A 22,618-nucleotide genomic window follows, 5' to 3' on the forward strand; every position below is an offset into this window, starting at 1 on the left:
TTAGCTGCAAAAGTCCTAATAGCATTTGGAGTACCACGTACGATGAGGTGTGGGCTAGTTGGACAACAATTCGCATGAATCATAGACATGGGAGTAAAAAGTAAATTAACTACCTGTAAGATGAAAACACATATCTGCTTGATAATTAGATGAGTTTGAGAATGAAAATGTGTTAGGAATTATATGATATTAAATCTCTTGATTTACAGATGATAAACTGAAAAGCCAAATTACGAGACACACTATTGATTTTGAGAAAATTAAATGATTTTGAATGTACTTTATGGTCCGAAAAATAGGGTACAGAAAGTTTTGGATGAAAATCTCCTTTACCCAGCAAGACTTTTCATCATGAAATTGTCCCCTTGGGTGTAAAAAGATACTAATCACTATAAAAGACGAATAAAGCAAGGTTTGCCCGATGCCATGTTAATTAGCATACAGGATCAACTTAAAGACATACCCATGTTGCAAATTGCAAGTTAGCAGCACAAATGAACTTTTGACTTCCAACCAGACACTTCCTGTTCCACAACTCACCAACTAAGCTTTCATTTTTTGTGTGCTGCTGCTATTACTTCATTATTTTTACACTTTCCAGTAGCCATTCAGCAGTAAATGAGCCACGGAATCTGCAACTTATAAAGTGAAAGGTGGAGAAACGTGCAAATGAAAACACATTTTATGAGCATTAGAGTAATTGCTGGCATATTGCTAAAACCTGACAGCAGCAATTTGGACTTGCGCTCTTCCCGGTCTGTCTTTAAGCAATGCCAAGAAAAAGGTGCAAGACAAGTTGACTGAAAGGTCAACGTGTGAAAATATAATTAGGGGTAATTAATTCTTCTCACAGGGGAAGTCCTCAGCATTCTTGCTTGTCAGTCGATAGGTGATGATTGATGTGCGGATAAATTGTTTTACGCTGAGTGACATACTAATCCCTCAATTTGAATCTTAACTTTAATCAGTGGCTGCATCTTATACCTCAGTTAGTTTTAAACTTTTGATTTGTTGGGTATTTTTCCAGCAGCAACCTTTAATTGTTCAAAAAAAGCAAGCACACTCTCGTCATACAAGCATAAAAGGCACTCATGATTTGCTCTTTTATGCTTGTCATACAAGCTTAAAAGGGACTCGTGATTTGCTCTTTTCATTAAATCGCACCATAAGCCAACTGAATTTGTCCCAAGACGTCACAATTAAGTTGTGTATTTTCTTTGTGTCGGTTGCATGTGCTACAAGTATTGATCCACAGCACAAACTGACAACTGGAATTCAACAGCTTGTTGATGAAGTACTGTCTCCTTGAAGGACAACACAATTTTGATCTCTATGTTTGCTTGTTTTTTTTTTCACACTCTCGGCTGATTGTTGCACGCTCTAGCGTTTACAAAACAACAAAACAATTGACAAAATTAACAAAAACCAGAATGATCACTGGGGGTAAAAACAATGGCTCGTTTTCATAAGACAAGCTCAACCATTCATAGGGGATTGATTGATAATGTGGCTTAAAAAAGAGTGAAAAATATACTATGATGTACTATAATCTTTATCTTTAGGGTGCTTTCACAGAAGACTGAGACCTTCGGTTAAGACATCCAGGAATTACATTAATATGAAATAAAAAATGTATACCTGTATTATGACTATTTTGCTGGGTGAGCCAAGCTCGAGTGGCATCTTGGAGACATACTGGGAGACAAGGTTATTATTATTAATGAAAACTAATGAAATAACTAAAACTGAACCAAAATGAAAAAAAGGTAAAAAAGAGAATGTTTCAAAAAAGTAAGTACAACGTTGTTGTATGGTTATAAAACTAGCTAAAATTTTTAAGTATAGCAAAAATGTCCTTTGTCTTCATCTTTATCAAATGTGTGCATGAACTTTTTTGTTTATATTTCTGTATTATTGTATAGAAAAGAAAGGATGTCAAATGGTTGTTTGGGAATGGTAATTTGACCACACATTATTCTACAATAATTGGTAGCCTTTTTTTTGTACTTGACAAATATTCCATAAATTGAAAAAGTCAAAAACCTATTATGGAGCCTGCTTAATAAGTGAAAACAAATGTAAATTAGGAAACCCATTGTCAAAGTTGATACAATCCGACTGAATTAAAACAAAAAAAACCCCAAACTGTAATATTAGTGTAAAATACTAAACTAGTGGCTTGGCAGTTGAGTGGTTAGCAAAGACCTCTTTACAGTTGAAAGACCCTAAGTGAATTCCTGTTGGATCCAGCCTTCCTGTGAGGAGTATGCCTGTTCTCCCTGAGCCCACATGTGTTCTCTCCTGGCCCTCTGGCTTCCCCGCACTCCAAAAACATGCTTGGCAGATGTATGGGACACACGAAATTGTCCTTAGGAGTGATTGAGTATGTAAATTGTTGTTTGCGGGTGTCACCCGCCTCCTGCCTGAAGACGGCTGGGATAGGCACCAGCAAGCCTGCGGCACTAGTGAGGCTAAGCGCCTCTAGAAAATGGATGAATGGAATCCTAAATGATCACCCAACACTGATGCTGCTGGGCCCTCCACCGACAAAACAACAACAAACAATAGCCTGTGTTGTTGTAAAGGTATTTCACCCCTACACATGAGTCAGAGAAACCCAATACTTTCGACACACCTCGTCTTTGTCAGGATGTGTGTTGTACTCCCTGTCACATTCTGGCCCGCCGTGGGAACGCGCTAAAAACCCCGCACGTGAACTTATCTCTCACCTCGGGAGCTGAGCGGAGGAAGCCGAGGGGCGGCAGTGTGTGTTTTGCCGTGTCGGTTTTGGAGCGCGGCCCCAGTTTCGAGAGGCTGAAATTCTCCCAGGAGCTCATCCATCATGTGAGCGAGGCAGTCTGGCTGAAGTTTTTGCTTTATTTTGCATTCAAGAGAGAGATGATCAATCACCTCGCCACTGTGCAAGTGTCAATTGCTTGAGCTGGTCTTCAGCATGCTGGAGACAGACACAGTTTTACACATTTGTGAAAAACGTGAACACGGCATCTATGAACCATTTTCAAACAAGCCAACAAAAAGACTTTTAAATTTGGTAAAAAAAAAAGCTATATAGTGCCTTTGAGTGATGCCCGATTTTTGGCCTTTTTGAACGAACCTTTGGTGCAGTGTCTTCCAACATTTATTGAGCAAGGCTTGTCTAAATTTACTCCCATTGATATATATATATATATATATATATATATATATATATATATATATATATATATATATATATATATATATATATATATATATATATATATATAATATTCCTGATATTGAATAAGAGATTTTTAACAATTGGAATATAATAACAATACAACAAAATAATGATAATAAATAAAGTTGTAGTGCAGCTGCTGTTTTTGTAGGAAAAAGCACTTCAAAACCTAATAAATATATTTTAAAAAATATGGCAGTCTTTAATAATCATTAATAAAACCAGTCTTGTAAAGCAGACTGGAGTTTTTAATGATGCTTATTTCCACATCTGTACATGGAAGCAGAAATCATTATCAGTCAAACCTTTTTTAAGTTGAAAATTGCTTCTGAATCGAATGGTATCTATCTATCTGTTGTTCTGAGGTGAATTCAGCACGATTTACCGATATTTAAAATTCCATTTCATACACTAGGCAACCCAGTGTGCTTCACTCAAGCAAAGAAGTGCCTAAAAGCATTTACAGAAACGATTGTTTTCAACATTTGGAAGCAAAGCAGAGAAAACAAGAAGAGCTCATCAAAATGACTGAAATACCATACATTGACAAGATTATAAACACATCAACAAAAATCTTTAAAAACAATTTAAAAGAGAAGACGAGATGAAATAGGTATCTAAAAACCATCTACCCATTTTCATTTGCCCCTTATCATCAATTCACCCGGCATGCATATTTTTGGAATGTACGAGGAAGCTGGAGTGCTCGAAGAGAACCCATGCAGGCTCGGGGAGAACCTGCAAACTCCACACAGGAAGGACGCAAGGTGGATTTGAACTCTGGTCCCTGAATTGTGAGGTGGATGTACAAACCACTGACCAACTACATGAAAACTTGGTAATATTTCTGAAATACTAAAAGAAAAAAAAAACATTTGGGTGAGAAATGTTAAGGGTTGAATTTTTAGTTAAAGCATTTACTCTCCACATTGACTTTCGCATCCTTTGGTAGTTTATTCAATTTGTGTGTAAAAATGGAGCTTGTCATGTTTACTTCGACCTAATTGACCTGCCTGGAGATCTGAGACCCCTACTGGGGGTGTATTCAACCAGCTTTTCTTGAATGTGTTCAGGACCCAAATCATTCATTGATACATATATCAAATCTAGAATTTTAAAATCATTGAAACAGCTGATTGGAAGCCAGTGTAAAGGACTAGAGTATCGTATTGTGAATTCTTTTTGAAGCAAATTTGAATTAGCTGCAGCTCTTTGAGGGATGTCCAATCAGAAGTTACCCAGTGGTGGACCGTCAGGGCCAGCAATGCCTTCGCTGCTGGCGTAACATAACCTGACAGCATCATAACTGTAATAAACTATAATAATTATCATAACAAAAATAATAAATAATAATGTTCTATTCTTTTCGTGTCGTATTATGCCCATATGGTTACACTCCTCCTAAGTGTTAAAGTTTAAGTGTAGAGTTTTTTAGCCACACACATTGTCATTTGTCATTTTAGGTCTTTTATATTCAATTGTCATGTTTGGTTGGATTGGTTGTCATGAGTTTCTGGGGTTTTGTTCATGTTTCTGTTCCACTCGCATCTGCTTTCATCGTCTGCGTTCTCGTGAGTTTGAGTTGGTCCACCTGTCTGGTGATACTTTGTCCAGTTCTGCTCCCCTATCGGTCCTGCCTCATTTCCTTGTTAAAACTTCCTTTTTTTGAGCCACATATTTCTGTTTTCTTGCATTTTTTGGGTCCCCTTCCTTCCTCCTCCCAACTCAACTCACCATGCCCAGATAAGACACTTATATTAAAACACCATTTGTAATTTAGCATACAATCTTGTTAAAGCTTGCCTACTTTTCGTGGACTTTATAAAACAAATAATTTGAAATTATTATTAGTTATTCTAAGTTTTGCCACGTAGAATGATGAATTTTAATTGCTGATGCGGGTTTATTGATGTTTAAATGCTCCGGAATAAGCCTGCGTAGCTCGGTAATGTGTACGTGTGCCCATGAGAAGTCCAATGAAGGAACTGAACTGAAGGCCTAAGTGTGAAATGCACGGACCGCCACTGCCATTACCATAGACCTGTCTACTAGAGGTAAAACCATGGATATGTTTCTTCTGATCTACCAGGAGCATTCAACCCTTCGGCTTGGAGATGTTTTTTTTTTTTTTTTAAGCTTGTAAAAGCTATACATAACTTGTTTTAAAATCACATTTCATGAATGGGCAGCTATTCTAGATACCCCGAAATTTTTACATGCTTTAATAATGAGAAGCAAACAGCACAGTATCGCATTTCTACTGTTCATTCTCATCCCATCTGTGAAGAATAAGCATCATGTCTAAAATTGTGTTGAGTCACACTCTTTACACAACGCAAGTATGCTTGCTGAAGTTCACACCGTTCCACAGCTAACCTGCACACTGGCAGACATGAGAAAACACATACAGAAACATTAATACCTGCCCTCAGGATGTTCAATTGGATATTTCCGCGCCAAACATTCCTTTAAAAGTTTATTGCACCCGTAATAAACTTCCTGCATCGGGTGAGAAACGTGTCAAGGAGCCGTCTAAGCATTTTCTCACGGTTCACCAGTGAAACCAACAGATGACTTGCTCACACGTGCTTTACTGTGGATGTCATGACCAAAACTTTGTGAATGACAGGACCCGAAAGGATAGTGTTCCTTTTTCACACCTTGGCGATTACAATTTTCCTGAAGTGCTGGGTTTGAAGCTTGGCTCTGGCCTCCTTGTGTGGCGTTTGCATGTTCACTTCATGCTTGTATGGCTTTTCTACTATATTCCAAAAAACATGCATACCAATCAATGCAAGTGGCTGGAGCAACCAAATATCAGGCCCACCGGGCAACACGTTCTCTGTATGTCTGTGATCGTCCGATACAAAAACCAGCACAAAAACCAGCTGTTCGTGGAAGAGCGCAGTGGTTAGACTTACCACATTGGCTAGTTCTAAAAGTATTATACCAAAGGTACCTCAAAACTGGTGATGAGAAACAAGGGTAGCAGGAGGAAATGTAACTTAGATGCCAAATGATATGTCTAATCATGCATACTGTATTTAAAATTTATCAATGATAAAAGTTAGTGATAAAATATGTGATTCCATTCTCCATTAAAGTAAATGCACAATGACACAATGTAACAGAAAAACACTTTTTTTTTTTACATGATTTAATAATTTTTTTTGGGGGGGGGCATGTTTTTGTAGCCATAATTTTCTATCTTACATGCTACAAGCTGGAACCTAAAAGGTGCAGGACTCTCAAAAATTTTAGCTCCAACATTCGGCGAATTGTATTTGTCATGAAAATTTCATCTTTTTGTACTCTGCTGAAAAAATATCAATATCATCATTTGAGTACACTCAAAGTGGTCCCTTTTAAAAAAACAAAAACAATTATGGAACAATTAGATACTATAAATGTTTTTACAAACACTATTCATATGTTTTCCAAATTCCAGAAAAAAATTGAAGGCACCCAGAATGTTTTGAAAAATGGAATATGAGAATGAATACGCAGATGCTGAATGAGTATGAGAACTGTAGGTTGTAGATTTTAAGTGTCGTAGATAAGCAGTCAGGCCAACTTCCTTGAGAGCTGCCATCTTGCAGCCCAGCCACATTATCAGTGCACATTTCTTTCCTATGCTCTAAATAATTTGAATTTTATTATCATGAAAATTGTAATGGGAGCCAATCTTTCCGCTCATTTACTTTTTTTTCCGATTAGAACCAATCTGATGATGCAATAACGATACCAATCACAGTCATTGTTTTTCAAAGATATCAAAATGATTAAGATAGAACAGTAAAACTACATGGCAAAGATAACAGTCATCATTTGGTGTCTAACCAACCAGCTGCCCATTATTTCCATCTGTAGGTCTCATGAGGGAATGAATCTTCATGCCAATGACATGTTTGCATGTGACACCTGGGAGCCAAGGCATGTGACCTTTTTTTGCAGTTTTTCTTTTATTTTTTACTATGAAAAAAAAAAAAAAAAAAATTGAATTTGGCACAAGTGACAGTGCGCAATGGACTTCACGTCAACTTCATAAAAATCATGTGACCTCTTTCAGCCAATCAACAGCCATAGCGGTGAAAAGTGGCAAGATCTTATTATGGCCAGACTTTGTTTATATGCAGAGCTTGATGCTTGATGCTGCCCAAAAATACAATGTGATTAGGCCTGAATAAATTCTGATGTATTTATTACGATGTGTGGACTAATGTTCACACACTTTAAAATTCTGAGCGAGTTGAACAATACCACTCATTTCTCTGCCATTGTGCTTGCTGATAATCACCGATACCTTTAAGTCTCACAGTTCCTTGAAAAAATGTCCAAGACTGAGTTATTCAAAGACACAGTGGAGAGCCGTTCAATATTGCCGAAGCGCTGTCAGACTGGTAGTAACTCAACTTGATGTCTCTTTTTGAGGTTGCATTTTGCAAGAACAAGAAGATTTGAAACGGTGGTAAAATGCAGCGCTGCCCAAGACAAATTGCACAAATAACTGAAATGAGGCAAAAACAGTATTTGCTGCTGTTTGACTGTTACTCTTTCCAATATGCCTACAGTGTGTTTTACTAGCTCATATTTAACAGCCATCTTGAGGACCCCCTCCCTCGGTACTGTGTTGTGTCGCTTTAATATACCATAAAGTGGAGAAACATTAGTAATATTAGGCTGTATATCAAAGTGGTGGGGCAGCTCCTGCAGTCTGAGGTTTCACCCAACTGTGTTCCGAGCCCTGAACATCTGTTGTAATTTCTCTCAAATTGAACTTTTATTAGCTGGCCATTAAAGCTGGAGCGATTGCGAAACCAGATGGCTTCTTGCTGACCTTACAACTGCTTCTTTTTTTTCCCCCCTTTTTTATGGCTTTGGTGAAAATTGAACCAAAGGAAGCCGTGTGCTTTATAAAATTAAGGCAATCATTCCCACATTCCTGAGACACGGGGGGCACGGAATGAGAGTGCAATACAGGGTGGCGGGGGTCGAGTATGCATGTGCGGCTCCACGTTACTGATCTATTTGTGTTCCATAAACAATATGCATGTCAAATATGAACCCAATTATTCCTGCTTTTGCTCATATTTAGACTAGAGAGAAATACCATTAACCTATTGCTACGTTGCTACTGAGTGTCCAGATACTTAAATCAAGGTCTTAATTCGACCACAGTGGTGAAATTCTGGTTTTACCTCAGCAAAAATCACAGCAACAACACACATGAACAAGAACATCAAAGGATCCAAAATATACTACATGTGCAGACAAATTATGAACTGAGTATTTCCTGCTTTTGCTCATATTTGGACTGGATTTATTTATTTGTGAGAGTAATGTAAAAGTAAAGCAATAGTAGTGCAATGCATTACATTTCCATCACAGTGATATTGTAATGTAACTAATTACTTTGAAATGACAGTAATAAGCAATAAATAATGTATTAGTTGTGAGAAGGAAAAAGCCTTCACACGTTATTCCTCTTTTTTTCATTTTGCCCGTTTTTTGACACGTTTCAACTCATTCCCAGTTCATTTGATTCAAACTGCTCCAATTTCATATTATTCCACTTGTTTGTGAGAAGTGTGCTTCCATTTCTCTCATTCCAATTATCTATCGTCTATAATTCACAATTCATTTCCATTGGAAGGGTTTCCCATTCATTCCCAGTGGGAGATTTAACATTTCATACTTATAGCTTATAGCTTATACTCATAGCTTTCCCATTTCATATTCACAACATTTAACTCATTCATATCACCTTATGGATCATTCCCATCATACCCACACAATTTCCACTTTTTTCAGTTTTTCCCTTTTAATTTCTCCATTATTTAGTCTATTCAAATGGTTCCAACTTTATATGTTAAAGATTGTTCTTTCCACGGCCATACACTCATTTTAACCTATTAATTGATGTTTGGTATTCCAATACCCACACAATTTCCACTTTTTTCTGTTTTCACTCAGTATCTTCTATATTATTTGGCCTATTCAAACTGTTTAAACCTTATACAGTATGTTATAATCGTTCTTTCTACTGCCATATAATTCCTTTTACCCCTTAATTCATGTTTTTTCAATTCAAATACCCACACAATTTCCACTTTTTTTTCAGTTTTTCCGTTGTATCTTTTACATTATTTTGCCTTTTCAAACTGTTCCTACTTTATACATTAAATATTGTTCTTTCACTGCCATTCACTTCCTTTCACCAATTAATTTATGTTTTTGCAATTTGAATACCGACACAATTTCCACTTTTTTCAGTTTTTCCCTTGTATTTTCTAAATTATTTGGCATATTCAAACCAATCCAACTTTGTAATGTTCACATTTCTTCACAGATTCAACCCATTAAAACATTCAACATTCTACATTCAACGCCGTTCCTTTCAGAGCTTACACTTTTACATGTTTTGAAGCAACTTTGTCCAACACTGCAAATACCATTACCCCATTTGCAGGGTTTTTGAGTGGCCTTGAGTGACTTAGATCATGGTCTTAATTCACACCACAATGGGGAAATTTTGATTTTGCATCAACCAAGGACACATGAGGGGAACTTGAACTTAAACACATGAACAAAACCCCACAACTCGAAAACACATAAAAAAAAAAGACAAAAAACCAAAACAGAAAAAAACCCAAATACAGTACCAACCCACAGACAACAAATACTAACATATCATAACAGTTTGGTCCCTGTACTACCCTTTTTTCAGAGTTTGGTCCGCACCACTGGCAGTAAGTCAAATTAATTCCCAGTGAGGGTTGGACTCCACCAATGCTGCCCTTTGTCACTGATTCTGTTCATTATCTTTTGGGACAGAATTTCTATGTACAGCCGACGCATTGAGGGGGTCTGGTTTGGGGATATACCCATTGCATCTCTGCTAATTGCTGATGATGTGGTACTGTTGACGTCTTCAAGCCGTGACCTCAAAAACTCCACCTCCAAATCTGAGACCAAGGTCCTCAGTCAGAAAATGGAGGAGTGCCCTCAGGAGTGTCCTCGGGGATGAGGTCCTGCCCCAAGTTAAGGAGTTTAAGTATCTTGGGGTCTTGTTAAGGAATGAGGGCAGGATGGAAAGGGAGAGAAACAGAAAGATCAGTGCAGCGTCTGCTGTAATGCAGACTCTGTACCGGTCTTTCGTGGTTAAGAAAGAGCTAAGCCAAAAGGCGAAGCTCTCTATTTACCAGTCGATCTATGTTCCTGCCCTCATCTATGGTCACAAGCTGTGGGTTGTGACAGAAATAAGGAGATCCCGGACACAAGCGGCCAAAATGAATTTCCCCTGCAGGGTCTCCGGGCTCTCCCTTGGAGATGATGTGAGAAGCTCGGTCATCTGGAGGGGCTCAGTGTCGAGCCAATGCTCCTACGCATTGAGAGAAGGAGTTGAGGTGGTTTAGGATGTCTCCCGGACCCCTCCCTGGTGAGGTGTTCCAGGCATGTCGCACTGGGTGAGACTATGTCTCTCGGCTGACCTGGGAACGCCTGGGGATCCTACCGGAGGAGCGAGTCAAAGTGGCCAGGGAGAGGGAAGCCTGGGCTTCCCTGCTCAAGATGCTGTCCCCGCAACTCAACCCTGGATAAAGCGGCAGTTAATGGGTGGATGGAGGAACAACACACGTAGTTATTCAGTTATTATTGCATTCATCTCATTCAGTTGTTGTTGTTATAATCATGCCACACCTTCATAATTCTGATTTAAAAAAAGAAAGTATTGCTATTAGCACATCATAATCTGATGAAATATAAAATTTTTAGTATTGTTTTTGCACAATTTTGTCATTGTCAATTCAGTCCTGTAAAATCAAAATGAATAACTTTAATAATCTTTTTAGATGATGTGTTGTACCATGGGTAACTACTGTTGAGCGAAGGTGACGACACCACAGGGCTTAATCTAAGCGACATTTGCGGTTTTCCACTGTTTGTCTCCGCTGACGTTCTGTTAAACAGCGTAACATATAATGTTACATCCCATTTGCCTCATGTTTATATGCTCTTGCCCTCACTTTGCTGAGTCGCTGCTGTGCCACTCAGCCCAGAAATGATTACATGACCTTGACACAACATGCTGAGCCTTAAACCTGTCGTGTCTTTACACGCAATAATCACAAAGAGAGTGTGTCTTTGCTCTTTAAACGTATGTTGAAGAACGTACATGACACATTGTGTGTCAGTCGGACCGCCAGCTGCCAGGAAGACAGACAGATGGCTGTTCAGAGGAAGAGTGAGACAATGATGGCTTTTATTTCTCCGGCGCACATTCCACCGTCAGCTTGTCAGGCACACAGCGACTTGTTCAGTGTTTGGGTTGTGGTACTTTCCCTGGTTTGGGGTCATTTTGTACAAAACTACGAGAAAACATGTCAAAGATGTGGGTCTGAGAGACCAGATTTCCTCCCAAGCATCACTTCAAAGGTGCTGATGAGCTATGTTTCATTGCATTAACCATCAAATCGTACAATGTAGTAGTAACCTTCGTTCAGTTTTAGTTTAGTGGTGAGTGACAATCAAACAAAAAAGATGTCTGTGTGTGTGTGTGTGTGTATATATATATATATATATATATATATATATATATATATATATATATATATATATATATATATATATATATATATAAGTTACACAAGCTTATGAAGGTAAAGGCTTTCAACATCCCATAATACTAATAAAGACTCGGGCAGGGAAACATTGTCTCTTGTTGCAAGTAACGCTCCTAACGTGCAAATCGCTCGCCTCAAGTTGAAACCTCTTACGACACAATTTGGTCAACTTTTTTTGACAAATCTATACTTATTGGTCAGTACACACTGAAGGTGCTTGTAAAAATGATTGACAATTCCAAAGGGTTGAAAAAGTTGTCTCTCTTGGACGATACTATGCTTGCTACTTGCTACGTACTTACTGTAGAGGCTAAATGCTAATAACAGCTACCCACAGCATTATGGGAACAAATGCCTGTGTTTTTAGCATACAAATACATTTGGATATTTTTGTAAGTACATTTGGACATTTTGCCAGTCAAGCTATCAAAAATTGGTTTACTCCACAATGACAGCTCCATGCTTCCATTTTCATTAGCTTCTTATCCTTACTAAGGTCTTTGGGCAGTAAGCGGGGGCTACATCTAGGTTGCCAGCCAATCACAGGCCAAAGAGACAAACAACCATTCACACTCACAATCATACCTTAGGGCAATTAGAAGTGACCAATATACCTACCATGCATGTTTTTTAATGTGGGAGGAGGCGGGTGTGCCAAGAGAAGACCCATGCATGCACCGGGAGAACAAACTCCACACAGGAAGGCCTCGGCAAGCTGAAATTGAACCCTGGACCTCTGAGCTGTAAGGTAGACATGTTACCCAGTCTTCCACAGGGCCACCCTAGAGCTGGACATTGAAGTCTTATTAAAACTGTTCCACTCCAGTCCTGCAGGTGACAATGATGTGCATTAAGAAGTATTCTACAAACAACTGTAAATACACTTGACCATTCAAAAAGTATGCAAGAACATTAACTCGCCTGCAAATGGAAAACTCAAATGACGACCCTTAAACAACGTAAGTAGTCTACTAACTGCACTTTTTGTGCTGAATCTTACTAAAACGACAAGGATGATATTTCATGAGGATTTCCTTATCCCTCATTTTCTTCTTTTTCCTCTTATTTTCGTCCGAAATTGATACCCCTCTGAGGATGTGCTCTTGGATGCTACCGACAGATGGTACCGTACCTCGGACCACCCTTCCCTGCCACCCGGGTGCCCTCATATCTCTGTGTCCACAGGTGCGGAGATGTTAGCCATCCTGTTTTTACCCCTTCTACTTCCTTGTGAGTCGGTACTTACAGGTCAAACACAAAGTGTTCATGTTACAAAATACACAGGCAGACAATAAGACACATCCACTGGTGCTAGTAGACAAACAAGGCCCATGGGCAACGACACCCACATTGCGCCTCTTCACTCTAGATGGGGAAATTATGACAGATGGTGGACTAGCTCGTCAAATCTTTACTTGGTGAGCAGTGTGTGTGTGTGCATGACCGAGCGACCTGTTTTTGTAACCTCCAGCCATGTTTGACATTTCCCTACATGTGTGCAGGTGAAGGGCTCAAGGCACTCTCATTAAAGTGAATGCAAATAATCAATCACAATAAATAACATGAAAATATATGCAATTCTGTATATGTTAATAGGATTCAAATTTAACTTACATGCATGCACCTAAATCAAAGGTTGTTTAAATGGTGAAGTTTTTTTCAAATTAACTACAGTGTTTAGTTTCTGACAGAAGAGGTCTCTATCTGTTACAGAAGCTTCAGGGGAAAAAAAGAACATTTTTGAAACAATTGTTCCTCATTTTTGAAGAAATAGTCCTCAATTGGCTCACAAAAATTAATATGACCATCACTAAAAATGAGCACACATTCACAAGCTATTGAAAGCCATTGGCATCAGCCATCGCCATTCTTATGTTGCGCAGTGGGTGACTTTGCATGATCGACTACTTTCACTGATCACATAAAAAAGAGATTCAAATACACAGACGGTATTCACGGTCACTCAAGTGAGAGTTGTATTGAAAAGACTTTGCACTCACAGCTTTTAGGTTTGTAGTCAGGAGAAGAAATGCAAACACACACACAATTTTGGTTCATGTTTGCTACTGTTGGGCATGTTACATCAAAGCTGTAATGTATTATTTATTACTGTCGTTTCAAAGTAATTTGTTAAATTACAAAATTACTGCATTTGAATTATAAGGCATTACAATACTACTGCATTACTTCTATATTACTCTCACCAACAAATACTGTATTTGTTGAACAAGTCTCAAGTCCAAATATGAGCAAAAGTAAATACAGTGGACCCCCGGGTTACAGCGTCCCTGGCTTATGTTATTCGTTTTTTTCATGTTGCAATGTGGAGATTTTTCGTCCCCTCTTTAAGGTATTTTCCCCACTTTGCGACAAAAACAACCCTCATGGCCCTAGGGGCTTGGCTGTATTTGTGTTGTTTTGCCTCTATCTGCTGGCGTTTTTAGGTAATTGCACTTATTGTCTCTTGCCGTCAATGCCTCTATGCGACACGTCTCTACAATGCTGGTCTGCTATTGGTCGGCCTCACTAGTTTCAAAATGGTGGAATGGTAAAGCTTTGTTCTATCGTGAGTGGTTACAAAACAGAATTTATAGTGCATTTCAATGTTTGATTCGAACTTGAATGGGTTGGCCATGGGTCCCAAGATTGCTAGTGATGGTAAAGAGAGAGGTAAAAAGATGATTTATATCGAAACGAAGCTGGAGATAAGGAATACGAAGCATGCCTAGCCTAGGCTACGCTTACTGGGAAATATGGGCATAACAAGCACCACTTAAAGATAAACAAATCCTTTCTCTATTTTTTATTTATGATGTTTTCTGATTGTATACATGTATATTATATTGGGGTTCTAAACGCATGAGCTATTTAACATAGGTTTGGATTGCCCACCATACTGTGAATTCGGCCTCACGAGCCCAACCGGGAAATGGATTAATCTCGTAACACGGGGGGTCACTGTACTGGGAAATACTTGGTTCATATTTTGCATGCACATGCAGTATATTTCGGATCCTTTGATATTCTTGTTGTTGCTGTGATTTATGTTGAGGTAAAATCCAGAATTTCCCCATTGCGGTATAAAGTAAAGTCTTGATTTAGGTGGGCAATGTAGAAAATACGGTAATGGCATTCGTCTCTATTCTAAATGTGAAAAAAAAGCAGGAATTATTGGGTTTATATTTTACATGCATATTGTTTCAGGAACATAAGCAGATCAGTAATGTGTACCATTGTATTATTTATTACTTATTACTGTCATTTCAAAGTAATTTGCTCAATTACAATATTACTGTATTACTTTTATATTACTCTCACTAACATAACTGTAAATATGGATTTGCCTTTCTAAATGTAGCTCATTACGCTGGTTATACATCCAGTGGAAGTTTGCTTTAGCCTTAAAACAGTACAAATCATTTCATCTGTATTGTACTGTAAACCTTTAGAGACATGACAAGAAATTCTTTTCTTTGTGTTTCAATCCCTTTATTACTTATCTTCACAGCACTGTGATTCATTGTTTATGCTTTAGGCAGAAACAGCTAGCTACTGCATTCCACAACGTAAGTGTTAATATTCAAATTCAAGTTCAGTCGGCCAGGTTGGGGACAGACTTTTCAAAAATATATGGTTTCACCAGGGCTAACGTTAGCAGCCAGCCTATCACGTTGTTATTATGTCTAAAATACTGTTTAACATGAGTTTTTGTATGCTTCATCTTAATACACATTGACCACAACTATTTATTGTCTATCATTAATAGCAATAAAACATTTTGTTAATTCACCTTGTCATTATTGGTAGTTTTGAAATGCTGGCGAATCCACTGTGTAAAGTGGCAGCACATCTTCAACGCACTCTATACTCCTCCACTCGTCTCCTCACCTCTTGAGGCGGAAGTGGCATCCCTGAGCGAGAGAACGATCATTTTGCCTGCTTGTTTTTTTCCCCCCACTCTCAATCCTCTGCGTGTTTTTTTCCCACTAACTTCACATTACCATGGTACTGCTCTGAATGGTTTGTCAAATTATTAATTTTGGGGGGGAAAAAAAACAGCACTTTCAGGGTGAAATGCATTTAAATTGTGTTACTCTCATTGGTACTGAGTAACATATTATTTTTATGTGAGTAATGCATTACACCACCGCGTCACAGCAAAAAGCAATGCATGAGAGTAATTACATTACTTTTGTAATGCATTACTTAAACACTGATGTTCACAAGGAAAATATTCAGAGCCTATATTTTGAAAAATAATTAATACTCACACAATTTAGATTCGTGCTCACAAGAAAAATATCATCACGCAATTTAGATTTACTAGTACTCAGAAGCTATAACTATTACGGATACGAATGGTTAAACACTCATACGTCATTATGACAGTGATTTTACTCCATGGATTACCCCCCCCCCCCCCCCCCCCGCCACACACACACACACACACACACAGAAAACACACACACATACGCGCACACACACTCACGCACACAAGAGACCTTTTGATAGTGTCGTTTGCCATTTCATTCCATAGCACGCGCACCCACATGCACGCACATAAATCTGGAGTGATTTAACACAAACTAACAAATCCTTCTATCTCGCGTGTGGACGGAGGGCTTCTTGCTTGTGTAAACAAGCATGCTGAAGAGCTCTTAAACAAACAACGATCCCAAACAAAGATTGGAAAAGTGTGGTGAGAGTGAGGTAGGTGCGCGCGCACCAAGAGAAGGAGGAGCTGCTAGATAAGCGCGTGCATTTACTTCACTTACTTACACGCTTCCACTAAAGCAAACACGCCGCACCACTCAAGAAGAGCGTTCGGCTGAGGAGTGCCAGAGAAGCCTTCAACTTTTTCAGACTATTTTGCCATCGACACTGTTGTTGTTGTTGTTATTGTTTGTTAAAGTTCCCTTTTGCACATGGATAATCGGATTTGGTCCCCACGACATCCTCGCGCAGAATGATGATGGTAAGTGAGCCAAATGGCTTCACTAAAATAATTCGTTTTCATCTTTTTCGAAGTTGATTTATTTGATCTAAAGACGACTCTTTTACTCACACCTCAAATTTGTCTTAATAATAATGCAATCCGATTTGAACAGCATTTAATTGTGGATTTGACTGTTGTCTGAAAGTTCCAAAACTATTGACATTAATATTAATACATTTTATTATTATTGTTAATGTAGTATAATGATAACATCCTTGTGAAATTGCGAAATAAAAACGCACTTTTAAGGTACTGTAACGGCACTGTTAATATAAAAATGGTATGATTAATATATTAACACCTTTTATCGTCATAACTCAAAATGAAAAAAAACGTAATACAAAAATGTCTTCAAAGGTGATATATATATATATATATATATATATATATATATATATATATATATATATATATATATATATATATATATATATATATATATATATATATATATATATCACCTTTGAAGCATGCTTGTTCCATTAACAGCGAGCCATTTGCAACATAATATATATATATATATATATATATATATATATATATATATATATATATATATATATATATATATATATATATATATATATATAAATTTCTGACTTGTGTGTACACATTTTGCAGTAAATTTTAGTTTTTTTTTCAATGCATCTATACAATGTATCATAGGCACTATATAAATTACTAATCATTATATTAGCCATTTTTATGTTCTATCCATTTATATGTTCTATCCCATTTCCTTTTCACTCCACCTGCACCCAAGTAATTTCTGGTTAATGACCAATTCACAATAATTCAGTATGTGTCAGGATATAGGTGGAATAGGTGGATTAAGACAGATGGGCCACGCACAACCCACCAGTGCATTGATTACAACTCACACATAGTCACTTTGTATGTTTTTTTGTTGGTTTTTTTTGGGGGGGGGTGTCAAGCGTTAAAGAGTGCAATAGAGCAAGTTTCGGCCACGCGCACACTCAAACACACACATGTACACACAACACACACTCTCTGGTAGCTTGCCGTTTTCACAACCATTCCAATAGTTATCAATCTGCATTTATTGATATATATGTATGCATGTACTGTAAATCAAGTTAATTCATATTACATAGCTGCTGGTTGTACATTCAAATCTTTTTTTCAGCATTTTTCAATTTCAAAGAAATTTGTTTTAAAAGCAACATTAAGTATAAATACACCAACCAATGCAAGATTTATCTTCTAAAAACAATAATGCTCAGTATTGATTAGTAATTTTTTCCTGTAATATTTTCAATAATTTGGTGTTTTAAATGCAACATTAGGTGCAAATGCACCATCCTATAGAAGATTTGTCTCATAAGTAGAATAATGTTCCGTGTTGTTAGCTATTTTTTTTCAGTGTGTTCAATAATTTGTTGATCTTTTTGTAGTAATGTAGTTTTTTTCACCTGGTGAATTAATAGCAACATTGATTGTGTGTCTCAATTGCCTCAAAGTATCAATTATCAAATGACATTTGAGCATTTGTGGTATTTAATATTAACTGTAAATAAGTTGTGCGAACCCTCAAGTTCAAACAAACTGATAACATTTTAAATTGGGCAATTTATCAGAAGTTTTACTAATGTGAAAACTGTGTTTCCTGTATTTACAACAAAGAACTAAGTGTTCACAGAACTAGTTGTCCATTGTTTTGTCCTCCAACCTAATTATAGTATATGTAAACACAATTCTGCAAATCATCTTTGTTGTTCTAACAACAAAAATATCAGTCATTTATGTTTTAAAGTTGTTCCAATTTAAATGACTTTCAGCCCCCCCCCAAAAAAAAAAACAAAAAACAAACAAAAAAACCCAAAACAAAACAAGTTAGTGCACTACGAGAATGATTAGGGTGCAAAAAAAGTTTAGACCCTAACAACTTTTTTTGAGGTCATTCTGCCCAAAAGACCTAATTACTTTTTTCTGTACTGTATGACCTTTGCGCACTACAATTATTAATGTCACTAGTAATATTTGTTGCACGGATTTGTGAACTAGTGCCTCACAAGTAACATCTTAAAGACAATAGTTTACGCAAAGTCAGACGACAGTTGAAGGCAGTAGCGGAAAATATTTTATTTGTAAGTCACATCTGAATTGCTAGCGCATGGTGCATGAACCTTTAACGACAGTAATATAAAATAAATGCTCAAACGGCTTTCCATGAGCAGTTTTGTAATCAAATGCATCTCGCTGTGAAATGCCTTAAACACATTCATGCTCCCTGTATAACCGTCAGATACGCATGCACACCAACACACGCATGCAGACACACGCAGATGCATGCGCAGGCCTACACAAATGATACGTGTGTGTGAGTGTAAGTTGAGCAAATAACGCAGTTAGTACGCATGCTGATGTTGGATTTAGCGCTGTGGTTGTCTCCTAATAACATCAGGCCTCAAGTTTATGGACTGACCACCTCCCCAATAACACACACACACACACAGCACTTCACCTGGCCTAACCCCACCCCTTGAAACCCTCCTACAACCCTTCACAGTTTTTTTTTTTTATTACTGCCTCCAATAAATTGTGTATAAGCCCCGAGACAGTCTGCTGCTCTGAGAATTCCCCATCCTGTCAGACATCCAGTCACCCCAGACCTTTAAGCACCCCCTTTACACCCCCACTAAGCAAACGCAAATTAATTCCAAACCCATCTGTAAGCCAACCCTTTGTGGAATGATAAATATTTTTATAGGGAGCTTGCTCTTCCTCATTTCTTTTACATCTCACTTCGCAAATATGACTTGCCGCATCAACGTGGCATGACTCATTGCGTTGTATAATTCTGTTGCTCTACCTAATCATTATAGAGTGGTACCTACACTTGTGAATGCCCCAACATGTGAGAATTTAGACTTACAAGTGATCACTGTCAGTTCTTTATTTATTTCTTGCTCTGTATTACGAGCAGAGCTGCAGCGATTGACAGTCAGTTTCAGGCAGCAAAAAGCATCATCCAGAGGCACAGAAATGTGGAAACGTTTCTACTTCTGAATGTTGGCAAGCCGAAAGCTCCTACAAGTCTGTGAACCCTAATGCAAATCTAATGAAGTCAGTGTGCCACTCTATCCTGACAATGAAGTAGGGTGCAATTACCATGCATGATTCCTTGAATGTAAGACGCACTTGTGTATAAGAGGCATCCTTAATTTTGGGGTCAAAATTTGTTTTTTCTATGTTAGCGTGTATAAGACGCGCCAGCACTTTGGCAACAATGTAAAAACTACATCAAAACAGAATAAATCTCATCTTTTGTAAACTCTTCATAGTTTCTTGTGTTCATATTCGTAAGTTAGATATTTGTAGGGCATTGGGTTAAACGTGTTGCTGTTAACTGCAACAGGCACTTGTTACTAAAAGCCAACTGACATCCCCCTCAACTTGTCTTATTATGTTAATTACTGTAAATAAGAATACGGTCGGTATAAAAATGCACGTGTGCGTCAAAACTCAGCTTATGTGGCTGACAGATCAATCTTCCTCGAATGGTGACGAATTGAGAAAAAAAAATCTATTTTTTAAGAGACTGTTTATAGTGCGGACCTATACTTTTGGCCTTAATTTTTGAGGGAAAATAGTGTCTTATATTTGGGGAATTATAGTATTGATTCATTCCTCACTCCTTATCACTATATAGAGATTTATTCAACATATGTCGATGTCTGTAAAGTTCACTAACAAGTCAATTTAAAAAGTACTTGTTTTGGAGGACTTCTTTAAATTGTGCAATGGAGAGTGATTCCTAACATTGCCCTGATGTTAGAGAACAGTTCACAGTCGGTCTGACAGCCCCGGCTTAAAAGTGTGTGAAGCGCGTCGTAAAGAGATCAGATGTCAGCCACAGTGCACTTTGATTCATGTCTTGTATTAAAGTAAGCAGGCTTGATTTTGTAAAAGTGGTAAAGGATACACAGATATTGGAGTTAGGAGTTAAGATAATATTTGGGAGAAGCATGATGGTTGCTGCTGGTGTTTTCTTGAGCCATTTCTCAATTACTGTGTGCACTTGTTGCCAAAGAGTCAAGCATATACATACATATACATACACAACATAACACAAATTGTTTTTACAAATTTGCTGTTTTTAATGGTGATATATTCTTTATTAGTTTGCGAGCATGATTTTACACGTATAATGACTGAATTTCAACTAAACTGTATGAAAGCATGAATCAAGGATTTATTATCATTTAAATGTGTTTACTTTGCAAGATTCACTATTCGTTGTGATATGATTCAGCTCTTTTGATGTCCTATTTTGGGTTTGAGCAAACCTCAGGAGTAAATCGCAGGGGAATGTGTCTACACGAGTGTATTTTTGTGTGTATGTTTGTCTGTAAAAGGTTTTTTTCACACAGCATTTGGCGCACCTTATTTATTGTGTGTGTGCTGTTAAGGCACGATGATTGAACTCAGTTAGCATTGCTTAGCTACACTCAAGATGAGAGTTTGCTGTGTTGGGTGGCTGCACCTCGAGTTGACAAATGTTGTGTTCGGGAGCGTTGTTGTGACATACCAGACCCTACATCCAATAGGAGAGAGGATGGTGGAGGAATTTCGGAGTGCTAAACATAAATATGAGAAATAAACACAACCTAGGGATGGACGAACAATTGAATTTTAATCATGATCGCGATATTGGCTGCCACGATTATTTAAAATGATAATCTGTGATATTAACATTTAAAAAGCCGGCTGCGTAGTATTGTACAGCATCGGTCCCCAATCACCGTTACCGGTCCGCGGATCAACTGGTACCTGGCCGGGTGGGCTGCACCCGAAATAATGTTTTGGAAATTATTTAATTTAACTGTTCATACGTTTGTGCTTGATCTTTGTTTTTTTGGCGCCGTTTCTGTCCGCTGTTGATATTATATACACAATGAGAAGGATGATGTGGTTTTTAGAGCAGTCAGTACATCCCCCAGTCTGTGGTGATATTACACACATCCCCGGTCCGCCCAAAATATCGCTGACTGGTCTGTGGTGATAAAAATGTTGGGGACCGCTGCTGTCCAGTACATGTCAAATCAAGCACTTTCAGTCATCCTACCACGAGGGGTCAAACGCAAGGGACTTCATTAAGCTTCGGGTGTAAAACATGGCGGAGGAGTTCTCGGGTAAATACCGTAAACAACTCCTGGCAAACCTGGGGACCACTGTGTTTGAAGACTTTTTTTTTAATTTTGGAAAAAAAATCCACCGGCAAGGCCTGTACCAAGTACAGTGGCCCCCCGTGTAACGAGATTAATCCGTTCCGTGGCGGTTGGGCTCGTAAGGCCAATTCACTGAATGGCTGGCAATACAAACCTATGTTAAATAGCTAATATGTTTAGAACCCCAGGTAAAAACATCAAAATTGTACATATATATTAAAAATTATTACCAAAATAGTATAGTAAGTGCTACGTATATATAACATACAGTACATGTGTACAACCAGAAAACATCATAAATAAAAAATATAGAAAGGATTTATTTACCTTTGAGTGACGCTTGTTATGACCATATTCCCTCGTAAGGGAAGCCTAGGCTAGGCTAGCTTCGTAGTTCTTGATTGGTGATTCTTGATCTCCAGCTCCGTTTCCATATAAATCATCTTCTTGCTTCTTTCTTTAACATCACTAGGAATCTTGGGACCCATGGTTAACCCATTCAAGTTTGAATTAAGCAGTAAAATGCACAATAAATACGGTTTTGTAAACACTCACAATCGAACAAAGCTTTACTGTTCCGCCATTTTGA

The 22,618-nt window shown here is 37.9% G+C and overlaps 1 protein-coding gene and 1 long non-coding RNA gene across 3 annotated transcripts in view; one reads left to right on the top strand and one right to left on the bottom strand.

The window, feature by feature from the left end:
• Positions 1-2,809: 2,809 nt before the first annotated feature.
• Positions 2,810-15,730, bottom strand: LOC148418554 (uncharacterized). Of its 2 annotated transcripts, none has more exons than XR_015866510.1 (3): positions 15,632-15,730; positions 12,460-12,669; positions 2,810-2,956 (listed from the first exon to the last, which is right to left on the bottom strand). It is a non-coding gene; the product is annotated as an uncharacterized LOC148418554 (long non-coding RNA). The 2 variants fall into 2 exon arrangements; XR_015866511.1 differs by lacking the exon at positions 2,810-2,956 and adding an exon at positions 10,699-10,811.
• A 763-nt stretch (positions 15,731-16,493) lies between these two features.
• The window catches only part of eya2 (EYA transcriptional coactivator and phosphatase 2), a 56,747-nt gene continuing 50,622 nt past the window's right edge, over positions 16,494-22,618 (top strand). Inside the window, exon 1 of the mRNA XM_088424493.1 lies at positions 16,494-16,816. The gene's annotated coding sequence lies outside the window, so the exon portion shown is untranslated. The remainder of the gene's footprint in view (positions 16,817-22,618) is intronic.

This window comes from Hippichthys cyanospilos, chromosome 9, assembly GCF_059441005.1.
Source record: "Hippichthys cyanospilos isolate Australia breed blue-spotted pipefish chromosome 9, RoL_Hcya_1.0, whole genome shotgun sequence".
NCBI lineage: Eukaryota > Metazoa > Chordata > Actinopteri > Syngnathiformes > Syngnathidae > Hippichthys > Hippichthys cyanospilos.